The following is a 13,391-nucleotide window of genomic DNA, read 5'->3' on the forward strand; positions in this document are numbered from 1 at the left end:
TCTGATTATCTCTGTTTCTATTTTCATGTATTCATTTATTGTGCTTACAAAATTGCCGATGAGATAAATCGCATTTATCATCCTCAAATGTTATTTCGAACAGACCTTGAGTAGATCCGAAATGATTTTCCTCAGACGTCACACAGACGTTCCAGCTTAGACTACCGCGGCTGATAACGGAAGTACAAGGCGGCAGCAGGAAGACGCCTAACCTAAATACCCGACAAAGCTCACCTCGCACAAACTATGATTGATGGTGAATCCGAGTGGGCTCGTTCATCTTTTTCACAAAGTCCACGTGTGAAAAAGTCTTTCCCAAGAGAAAACGTGTGTCACCATTTCTCTTCTTTTTTTATGTTTAGAATAAATCTTCAGCCTGGCTGTTGCGCGACTAGCCAATTAGGACAAGATTTATTTGAGTGGTGGTTATTTATAAAACTGATGTAAGCAAAAAAAGAGCACCACTTGAAATCTTGAACCGCCATTTTGTATGAATCCAATCACAAAACTCTCTTAGTTTTTATAAGGTTATTGAAGCTACATATATATATAATATAATCTTAATATTCACTCATAACATTTGGCGGACTTATTAGCGATTCAACCTCGCGGTGCTTTGCGCGAAAGAAACGTGAAGAGGGTTGAAGTGAACCAAAAAAGCGGGGCCCATTTTGCCTTTAGATGACAGTGTCTGGGAATTTCAACATAGCAAGCTAATGGTATAAAATCAGCATGTAGTGTGGATATTTTTTTAGGTATTTAACTAGCTATCCAGCTATCTAGCTGGCTATCTCGCTAGCTAGCTATTTGCTATCTATTTTCTATCTACAGCATTTGCTATTTGCTATCTATTTGCTATCTATTTGCTGTCTAGCTAGCTAATGGTATAAAATCAGCATTTAGTGTGAATATTTCTTGATTTATTTATCTAGCTATCCAGCTATCTAGCTGGCTATCTCGATAGCTATCTATTTGCTATCTATTTGCTATCTATTTGCTATCTATTTGCTGTCTAGCTCCCTGGCCAGCTATCTAGCTAGCAAGCTATTAGCTATCTAGATATCTAGCTGGCTGTCTAACTATCTAGCTGGCGAGCTATTAGCTATCTATTTGCTAGCCAGCTAACTTTCTATCTATTTGAGTTACTTCCAGGTTGAGTGAACGCTGGCGCGTGTGGATACCGCTACTCACCCACAGAAAAAACGTATCCTCTGACTATAAAGTGACCTTGATAGTTTTGAAAGGCGCTTACAAATGAAATGTATTATTATTATTATTATTATTATTAATAGAGCAACTGTACTTTGAGTTTAAATATGTAAAATCTCTCTTGGCGACAAAATTGTGATTCCAGCATTTTCCTTTTTGTATAACGCATTACCGGTGTCACCGTCAGTTTAATTACCCCTAACAACACCCACGCACACACAGAGCTCGACAAGTGGGGATTGAAAGTGATGGATACGGAGCTTTAGGAAAGAACAAAAAAAAATAGCCCTACTGTATACCATCCAGTGCCACTACGCCCACTGTCACTCTGCTGAGCCAGCGGAGGGACTGCAGCATGTGACATTTGACCCCAGAATGAAGCAGCTAGGGAAAGGTTATCGTTGTTGTAGTTTTAGCTCTTCAGGCATGAGTGTGAATGCTGAAGGCGACCCCCCCCTTACACAGACACACACACCTAAAAATGTACAGAAAAAAAGAAAGATGGACATTGGATTGGATGTACCTTTATTATAGCAGCAAAGTTATGACAGGAAGAGGAAAGGAAATAAAGAAGTAGAAAACAAAATACAGGAGCTGCTGGAAAGGCAGCCACTGTATTTTGTTTTTATATACATAAGTGGAATGTGGCCTTTCCAAATACCCTTTTTGTTATTTTTTTTCAATCGCATGACGATGGTAGGAAAGCAAACTGTAGAGTGAACGCTGGTGCAAATGACAAAAACAGTAAAAATCCTTTTTCTGGAAAAAAAACACACATTAACAGTCAATCGGCGTAAATAAATATAAGGCTTGACAAACACGGGCTGATAAATACCATCCATAAATTCCTGTCTGATTTATGGCCTCATCATCTCCGCACTTAGCACCAGTCAACTTTTCACGCACCGTTGGTGTAATAGTCGCGAGTGGCCGTGTTAAAAACAACTTAAGCGTGCTATTGTCTCGCTGTGTGTTCTTTTTTTTTTTTTTTCCATCTGCAATGTGTGTGTGCGAGTGTGCATACATCCAGCCACACGTAAACATGTATATATGCACTCCCACTCTCTCACTCTCTCACTCAGACGCCGCTTGAGACCAAACCAGCGCCACATCAGTCCATCATCACAGATACGGCTCGCGGTGAGATAGCAAGCCTGGCGGCACACAAGACATTTTGTCCACTCTGTCATGTTTACTTAAAATGATAAGCTTTGATGGATTCTCAGTTGGGCTCTATAGACGACACACACACATAGTCAGAAACACACATGTGAATTCAGAGGGACAACAACAATAGGTGGTGTCCAAAAATGTCATGTTTGCCAAGGTGGATTTGACTGAAGATGCTTTGAAACCAATTGAGTCGCTTCCATGATGCCCATAAGGACTTAAAAGTGAAGTTCAAAGTTTTACTGGTTTCTTCAGGCGTCATCTGACCTTCTTTGAAGGTGTCGGATGTTTCGTTTCTTATCCAAAAGGCTTCGTCATCAAACAAATCTTTTGCTGGTAATTTTGACACTATATAAATATATATATATACAGTGAGACCTCAACTTACAAACACCTCAACTTACAAACTTTTTGTCTTACAAACGTCAAATTTATGAAAATTAAACCTTATAATAAGCACTATTTTCATAATACACACCCACCACGGCTGGCGGAGTGATCTTCGGCGGAAACATACGACCGAACAGCACCAAAGTTTAAGTTACCAACAGTCCTTATGGAAGGTGACTCTCCTTCCATAAGCCATCAACGACCATCGAAAAGGTAAATACAACTTTATTTTACAGCACAGTTTATTTCTTTAATTACAGTCGTCATGTAATGCGCCTCTCTTTCCAAACAGCAATTCCCTTTGACCTTCGACCTCCAACGCCATTCCATCAAGCCATAAATGATCATCACAAATGTAAATAAAGTGACTTTATGATACAATGCAGTGTATTTCTTTCATTACAATACAATAGCACATGTATTATACATAGAATAAGGTATGTTGTGTGTAGTTTTAAGGCTTATTTAGTTGAAAAGTATATTTTATGGAAACCCGGGAACGGATTATTCCTATTTTAATGGTTTCCTATGGGAATTCTTTTTTTGAATTACACACTTTTCGCCTTACACACTCTGTCTGGGAACCAATTAAGTTCGTAAGTTGAGGTCTCACTGTATATATATATATATATATATATATATATACAGTAAAGTCTCGTTATATCGATATCGGATATATCGATAGTCCCGGTTATATCGATACTATTTCTATGCACGCACGGAGAAAATTACATGCAAACAGGGTCGGATATATCGATAGTCCCGGTTATATCGATATTTTTTCGGACTCCCTTGAATATCGATATAACGAGACTTTACTGTATATATACCTAATGAAAAAATGTCATTTGATTTTTTTTTTTCTCTCATAAAATTTCACTTATTTATCATAAATTTGTTGTTTATATGAGATGTTTTTTTTGTAAAAACCTGAAAATATTTATTTATTTGAATTGCTTTCTCACTTTCCACTCAGGCAAAAAAAAAATGCCTCAGATTCCTTCAACAGCATAATCTTTGCCATCTGGATTTTTACACTCTGATCTGTGGGTTTGCTCTGCTCAGTGTTTCCTACGAGTCGGTTTACTTTAAAGCCGGCGTTCGACCAGAACCGTTGTCAAGGACCAGCACCAATTAAAAAAGACTAATGAGGTCTGTGCGCAGATATGGATGCGTGCATAACTGACAACGTGGCGTGCCACCAAATGTAAGATGCTAACCGTGTGTGGTCTCATTTAGGAATAACTATGACATCATTTAAATCATCCTGAGCAGGCAAACAAGACAAATACCCTCATATGATTCACTTATATTCCCATGCAACTGGTAGCATTTGCGATGATAAATAAAGCAATAAAGTCCTAAAATCAATGTACAGTGAAACCTCAACTTACAAACTTAATTGGTTCCCAGACAGAGTGTGTAAGGCGAAAAGTGTGTATCTTAAAAAAAAATTCCCATAGGAAACCATTAAAATGGGAATAATCCGTTCCCGGGTTTCCATAAAATATACTTTTCAACTAAATAAGCCTTAAAACTACACACACCATACCTTATTCTATGTATAGTAAATGTGCTATTGTATTGTAATGAAAGAAATACACTGCATTGTATCATAAAGTCACTTTATTTACATTTGTGATGGTCATTTATGGCTTGATGGAATGGCGTTGGAGGTCGAAGGTCAAAGGGAATTGCTGTTTGGAAAGAGAGGCGCATTACATGATGACTGTAATTAAAGAAATAAACTGTTCTGTCAAATAAAGTTTTATTGACCTTTTTGATGGTCGTTGATGGCTTATGGAAGGAGAGTCACCTTCCATGTTGGTAACTTAACCTCTGGTGCTGTTCGGTCGTGTGCTTCCGCCGAAGATCACTCCGCCAGCCGTGGTGGGTGTGTATTATGAAAATAGTGCTTATTATAAGGTTTAATTTTCATAAATTTGACGTTTGTAAGACAAAAAGTTTGTAAGTTGAGGTGTTTGTAAGTTGAGGTCTCACTGTAGTTGGATATGGGAGGACTCCTTTACTCGATTGCAAACATTTGTGCTTTCCTCTTCAGAACTATTTGAATCATATTCATAACTGGAGAAGTAACAAGAAAGCATCTCCTCTGAATCTGAAGCCATTATTTTGATTCTCGAGAAAGGCAAGACGTCTTGGCGTGATGTCACGAACAAGGGGGCGGGACTTTCTGAAAATCCCCAATTGGCAGCTCAATTTATTGCAATTTTAGCAACTTTAAGTCATTTTTATTGGTGTTTTGCATTTGACTAAAAATATCAGCCTGGGTATTTTAGATGCTATAAAACGTTTTTCTCATGTCAGGAAACAAAAAAAATGCTGTCGGTTGTCGTCTTTTGCTGTTTCTGTCAGCAAAAATGAAATAAATAAAATAAAATAACATTGGAAATTAGATTTGGGCTATGTTATTTCAAAGCCTGTTCATACCCGTAAAATGAGCTCTCCTTTGCGTCCAACCTGGCTCATTATTTGGCAGATCCTCGCACCCAAGGTCGCCGTTTAGGGAGGGAGTGAGAAAAAAAAAACACTGGCCTCCTTCTTCTGCCTGATTCTTAGGCTACATCTCACCCCTCCTTGCCGTCTGTCAAGGCCACCCCTTTGTTCCTCCCACTTGCTCGACCCAGCAGGGGTCAGAAAGAGAGAAAGGGAGCAACACACATACACATACACCAACGTGGGACTGAATGAGCGTAACCATTACAAATCTTCTCCGCCTTATCGGGGGACAAGCCACTGATAAGTGTGTCTCCACTCCCCATCCGAGAGATCCATCTCCGAAAACATCTGAGATGCTCTGAGAAGGAGGAAAATAAGGAAACTAACGTGCTCGCACGGGACAGATTGATGGGCCTCGTTTTGCTCCCAGTCCACGAATTAAATGAAACGTCCGAATGGGAGTTTAGTGTCATATAAAAGCGCTACGGAGGGATGATTATTAACAGGGTTTGGAAAACGCGGGGCGTGGGAGTTACCGGGGTTGGGGTGTTTGCTCTCTTTGGGAGAGCTGCACCTGCAGCTAATGATGTGAAACTGGCCAACTTGCTCTGCTGCCGCCATTTCGCTGCTCTCAGATCGCAGTTGCACCCCATGACCCGGCCACTACTAAATTAATAATTAGAAAAATAAATAAATGGACAAACAAACAAATCAATACACATACCAATAAATAAACAGTGAAATAACAAAATAAATTAAATAACTGATACATGGATAAATAAATTGAATCAGAATCAGAATCAGAATACCTTTATTCGTCCCGCAATGGGGAAATTTGCATTGATGGACAAACAAATGAATGCATGAATGAATGAATGAATGAATGACTGAAAAATACATGAAAAATACATGAAAAAACAAAGAAATAATACATAAACAATCAAATAAATAAATGGCTAAACAAAGAAATAACCACATAAATAAACAAATGTATAAACAATATAATAAAAAAAAAAACATAAAACAAATAAAAAAATAAAAACAGAAAAAATAAAAACAGAAAAAATAAAAAATACAAAATACAAAAATACAAACAAGACAAAAATACAAAAATAAAAAAATATAATAAAACAATAAGAAAATGAAGAAATAAATAAATACACCAATAAATGAATAAAAACAATAAATGGATGGATAAACAAATAAATACATAAACCAATACAAACCTGAAAAATAAATTAAGAAAAATAAATGAATAAATAAATTAAGGGATGGATTAACAAACAAATGAATGCATGAATGAATGAATGAATGAATGAATGAAAAATACATGAAAAATACATGAAAAAACAAAGAAATAATACATAAACAATCAAATAAATAAATGGCTAAACAAAGAAATAACCACATAAATAAACAAATGTATAAACAATATAATAAAAAAAAAACATAAAACAAATAAAAAAATAAAAACAGAAAAAATAAAAACAGAAAAAATAAAAAATACAAAATACAAAAATACAAACAAGACAAAAATACAAAAATAAAAAAATATAATAAAACAATAAGAAAATGAAGAAATAAATAAATACACCAATAAATGAATAAAAACAATAAATGGATGGATAAACAAATAAATACATAAACCAATACAAACCTGAAAAATAAATTAAGAAAAATAAATGAATAAATAAATTAAGGGATGGATTAACAAACAAATGAATGCATGAATGAATGAATGAATGAATGACTGAAAAATACATGAAAAATACATGAAAAAACAAAGAAATAATACATAAACAATCAAATAAATAAATGGCTAAACAAACAAAGAAATAACCACATAAATAAACAAATGTATAAACAATATAATAAAAAAAAAAACATAAAACAAATAAAAAAATAAAAACAGAAAAAATAAAAACAGAAAAAATAAAAAATACAAAATACAAAATACAAAATACAAAATACAAAAATACAAAAATACAAACAAGACAAAAATAAAAAAATAAAAAAATATAATAAAACAATAAGAAAATGAAGAAATAAATAAATACACCCATAAATGAATAAAAACAATAAATGGATGGATAAACAAATAAATACATAAACCAATAAAAACCTGAAAAATAAATTAATTAAATAAATTAAGGGATGGATTAACACATAAAATAATAAATAAATAAATAAAGGGATTGATAAAGAAACATAGAAACCAATAAATAAACACATAAATAAATAGTAAACAAATAAATAACAATCAGGAAAATAAATGAATACATTTGCAGTGTCTCCTCTAGTTTAGCTATTAATTTTTATGTAGACACTTTGGCTAGCTACTGTCACTCAAAATTGCCCCACTTCTATAATCACGCCGTGTGAATGCTGATATTCACTTTTATCTCTCATCCTCTGGGAGGTTTCCGACAGGCCGTAGTTAACGATGCGTGAATTTTGCGAGACCTTGAACTTCAGGAATTGATATTGAAGTACTTTTGGTAGACAAACACACTTTCACTTTATGTGGTTTTAGGCGGTCAGATTGAATTATTGAAAGCAATTCATGTTGATGGACAAAATCTTCCACTTCAAACAATGGGAAATGTTTACTTTTTAGCTTAAAATGGATTACTTTGACGACGGTACAAACTCGTTTTGCATTGTGGCCAAAGCTTGAATTAGCGGCTAGCGGCACATGTGATATTTTCATAAAGGGAATGAATAAATGTGAAATTTAAAATTCACCAGTGTGTGATTAGTAAAGTCTCATCTAATTTAAGACGCAAAGAAAAAAAATGGACGCCCAGCTAATTGCTAAACTGTCAAAATGGGAGTCGCGAAACAATGCGAAGTGCAAGCTAATTGCTAAGCTATTAAAACGGTGAAATCAGTGCTTGTGTACTTGCCGCATTTCACATATTTGGTATTTTGGTCATTTCAGAAAGCGGCTTTTTTTATTTTTAAGTCATTCTTTTCGTTTCTAAATGTCTCCAACTATTGAATTTGTAAATGTAATGAAACGAGACCACCACGGTTAGCGATTAGCTGACTTAGTCATATCCGTATCACCTTGAGGATACAGTTTATTCTATATATTCTGCGCCCGCACACGTGCGCTAGTGCACGTGGCGAATGTCCCGTCAAGGTGGGCCGGGTCCTCGGTTCCCACAGCCAGCGCGGAGGCAGCCCCTACGGCGCTATCAGGCCTCTGTCTCCGGCCCCAGCACCGGCCGGACCCCCATGACGTCAGCGCCGTGCTGATAACGGGGTCCACCGCAGGCTGCGGCCAAAAAGGGCTTGCGCGTTTGTATTTTTTTTTTTTTTTTTTTTGTGAGTTTGGTTGGAGGGATGAGGTGGAAGGAGAGGGGGGTGGGATTGGGGTTACACTAACAGAACCGCTGGTGGATAAGACCCTCAGACAGATAAGAGCGGGCCGAGAATGGAGCCTCTTTTGTTTTCCATAGCTCCTCCTGTCTGCCGGCATCTTTGCTGTCCTCCTATTTGTTCACTCTTTCTTTCTCAAACCCGTTTCCATTCCATCTGCCGTCCCCCCCCCCCCCCTTTTTTTTTTTTTAGTCCAAACAGGAATATTCCCGGGGTTATCGACAATTCGTGTTTTGACAGTCCCTTGAACGGAGCCGCTTTTTCTCCTTTTCTTCATTTGACCAAAAAGGGGGAGGGTTCAGATCTTGATTGGCAAACGCCATCTTGACGTTTCTTTAACCTCACCTGCTGAACTCTGAGTGACCTTTTTCGTAGACCCCATTGTTGTGACGATGTCATCTCACCTTTACCTAACCTGACGTTAGTCGTCATAAAGTACCTTCCCGCCGAATGTTAGCACATAACTTGCCGCATGGAAACAGCGCCTTATAACTTGGTTTACCTTCTATTTTGAAATATTTTATATTTGTCAAACTTTTTTTCATTCAATGAAGATGCGCCTTATAGTGCAGTGCGCCTTATACAGTGATACCTAAGCTTACAAACTTAATTGGTTCCCAGAAAGTGTGTCTAAGGCGAAAAGTATGTCTTCCAAACATTAATTTCCCATAAGAAACCATTAAAAATGAGAATAATCCGTTTTCAAGTCCCCGTAAAACCTAATTTTCTACTAAATAAGCCTTAAAACTACACAAAGTACACCTTATTTTATGTATAATAAATTTGCTATTGTATTGTAATTAAAGAAATAAACTACGGTATAATAAAGTTGTTTTATTTACCTCTTTGATGGTCGTTGATGTAGTTGCTGATATCCGAGTGAAGTTGTCGTGTTTTCTCTGCGATAATACCCTCACTCACACTGTCCCCTGCTAGCTGCTTTTCGTTAATCCAAATCAACACAAGTTTATCAACATCTCCGATTGCCTGAGACTGTTGCTTAGACGACACAGAAACACCCTTAGCCACACGTAGCAATGGTCGACTTCGCATACTGGTACTGGGACGCTAAGTCACACAAACGCACACCTCATTCTTGTTTTTTGATGATCTCCTTCTTCTGCTCAACCGTCATTTTCTTTTGTGTCCTCTTCGGCTTAACACTAGCCTGTGGCGGGGTCCCAAAAAAGCAAAAATATCCACTTGATAACAAACCACATCTGCACTGAGTGCAGTCAAAGAAAGTGGGTGTGGGAAACTAATCCGCCAGCCACAGTGGTGCTTTTCGACCGTGCGGTTTGGTGTTCTTCCGCCGAAAACTAGTCCGCTAGCCATTTTGGCGCTCCGTGTGTTTCTCGAAAACTTTGTATGTTATATTCTCGCAAATTTAATGTTTGTAAGCTGAGGTATCACTATACACCGGAAAATATGGTACTATAAATGCAAAGAAAACATTTTCTGATGGCTTCACCCATTTGAAACAAATTACCATATTATAAATAAATACCTCAACTGGTTTCCGTCCGAACGCGGCCTTCGTCCGTTAGTCATGTGTACGTGTATGTGCTTTCCCTGTTTGTTTCTCAGGCCTTTGCTTGCGAGCGGACTTTGGCTTGTCGCTTATCTACAGGAGAGGACCTCGGGAGCCTTGTGTACGTCTTTTTCATGCTAAAAATACATATTGGATCACCAAAAAAAACAGCTTGAAATGCAACAAGGGCCTCAATTAGAGTATCAAGCAAATACAGGAAAAAAAATATTTTCTCGTAGTATGTCAAAGTGTAAAAATAGATCCTAGATCATGGGATGGTAAACTTAAATTCTGGGGGTTTTTTTACAGTAGGGGGGGCCCATATGACAACTTAGTAACAACTAGTATGACATAAAGGCGATTTTGAATGTATGCTCAGATTTTTGAATGAATGCTCTCATTTTTTTCATTTTTTGTGACTACATTTTTCAGTGCGTGTTAGCGATCCTTAGCCAACAACAAAAGGGTTGGAAGCAAAAAAAAAAGATAATAACCACATACAATGTACTATACTGTACCGTACTGCATTAATAATGCCATTCAAGGATGGCATAAAACTGGTGAACAGCAACTCCACATCAAGCGCTATAATTGTTAGCATTTTTTTTCACAAGTATAATAAAATCACTCAAAAGTAGTATTGAGGTACTATGTAAAGTGTCCTTGAGTTTTGAAAGGCGCGTATAAATAAAATGTATTATTATTATTATTATTATTATATGTTAGTGCAGGCCATTCCAAACCACCCAAAAATGGCTTACTCACATTTCAATACGGTGGTACCTCTACTTGTGAACGCCTCTTGATATGAAAATTTCAAGTTATTAAAGCCCTCAACAGAAAAATATGGCCTCTCGTTATGAAAGAAATTTGGTGATAGGAAAGTAAAAAAAATAAGTATTGATTGCTCGTCGCACCCCATTGGCTAAGGGGGACCTCTACCATATTCATTTTTGTTTTTTTACTCTATTTTTTTGTAACATTATGCACAGCACTGATTTATTATGCAATCGTCTAATTATAAACACATATTGGTTACATATTTTATGCACTTTTACACTCTAGGAAAGCTTTATGACAGAATTTGGTAGGGGTTTGGAACCAATTAGGGCATTTACATGGAAAAAGCGTCTCAACTTACAAAATGTCCGAAGAAGTTAAGAAATTTCTTCCAGAACCAATTAATTTGATAACTACAGCTACCGCTGACATATTTGATCAATGTTCAATGTTGATATTACAATGTCAAAGTCGACTAATTCGGCATATTTGAAAATGGTCTTCCAAAAGCGCGATCGCCTAGTCCGCTTCAGCACTTGACGCCGTCACAAATGCGAGTTAATTATTATTTCAGAAACACACGTCGCCTGCGTCGAGTTGTGCGTCGGTTAGGAAAGAGAGAGAATCCTTGCGTCTCGCCTGCGTGACTTTATGACCTTACCTGGTCAAACAAGCTTAATCCGCAAGCATAACACACAAAGATACCGCCTGAATAACTGACGGCACACCGAGCTGACGCGACATTGGGGACACCTGTGTCATCTAATCATGATCATATTAAATGATCATTTTATCATGTGTGGTTGTTTTTACACCATTGTAGGCCTCATTGACAAACACACACAATTGATTACCAAATAAAATGTCAAGATTTGGATGGGATTGGCCTTTATTCGTCTGATAGTGATGAAATTTACATGTCACAGCAGCAAAGTGATGAAATGAAGAGGAAAGGAAACGAAGAAGTAGAAAAACAAAATACCGGAGCTGCTGTAAAGGCAGCTACTGTTGCGGCGCCATTTTGAAGTCAAAACAACAACAAACAAGTAAATGACAAATAATTTGACACAAAAGACATAGACAGTCATTCAATCTTAAGAACTTTCTGCACCCTGTGTTGTATGAAGCATCCTTTTCACCTGTCTGCTACAAGCTAAATGTTGAAAGCAAACAGCTGTCTTAATAATAGCATCCATTGACAAAACAAAAAGAGACTGTCCCACATCTCCTGCCCCCACGTAAATCCGCTTCATTTCCAAGCCGCGACAGTTCCACATATGCATCGGCGCTCCACATATTGAGCTTAAGGTACACATCGCATAAAGTCAGTGAACTTAGTTTCATTGGCTGGCTTGCTATCTACTGTGTTAGCTATCTATTAGCTGGCTAGCCAGCTACCTATCTATTTGAGATAGCTAGATAGCTATTAGCTAGCTATTTGAGTCAGGAAACATATTAGCTATCGAGCTACCTACCTACCTATTATTATTATTATTATTATTAGCTATCTAGCTATCTATTAGCTAACTAGCTTTGTATCTATTTGAGTTATTCCGGGTTGAGTGTACGCTGGCGCGTGTGGCTGCCGCTGCTCACCCACAGAAAAATGTATCATGTGACTGTAATGTGACCTTGGGAGTTTTGAAAGGCGCTTATATATGAAATGTATTACTATTATTATTATTATTATTATTATTATTATTATTATTATAATTATTATTATTCGTACAAGAGCAAAAATACAAATAAATACAAAAAAAGCAATTTTGGATTTATGACCACATTAACACAATGGATGCTTGTTAGGTAATTTCGTTGTAGTGTTAAAGTTGAGCTGGTGGATCATCAATGAGTCACATGGAAACTGGACTTGAATATCCGTACACACTCACACATACACCCACACAAGCTAAGTGAATATTGATTAGCTCTGTTTCATCATTGACACCCAGTCGGCTTGCCATTGATTGCTCTGATCAGATTAGCAGAGCAAAATGGGTGAGATCAGCAGTAAAACAAAAAAGATGTAAGAAAACGATTATGGCGGGTGTATCTACCCCGGTCATCCTGGTCAAGGATGACGCTTCGTACTGATGTCACAACGTTTATTGTGGAACACTTGGAACGCCGTGAAAATCTGAAACTCATTTTGAAGTAGTTTTGGGACACTTTAACTCATTTTTATTTGTGTTTTGCATTTGACTAAAAATATCAACCTGCGTGTTTTGGGTATTTAAGATGCTATAAAACGTTTTTCTGATCTCAGTTATGAAACAAAAAATTGGTGTCGGTTGTCCTTTAAAAAAAAGATTTATGCTGAAGCAGCAAAAGAGGCAGTAGACACTTTGGTGTCTCCACGTCGCTCTAGTGGCGTCCTCGAGCTGCTGGCCTTTCCTGCGTCACCGTGTCATGTCTTCTTCCTGAAACCTGGGGGGGTGGTGGTGGTGGGGGTTAAGTCACTGACCCC

Source organism: Hippocampus bargibanti, linkage group LG19, assembly GCF_051943395.1.
Source record: "Hippocampus bargibanti isolate YZ-2025 linkage group LG19, ASM5194339v1, whole genome shotgun sequence".
Classification (NCBI taxonomy): domain Eukaryota; kingdom Metazoa; phylum Chordata; class Actinopteri; order Syngnathiformes; family Syngnathidae; genus Hippocampus; species Hippocampus bargibanti.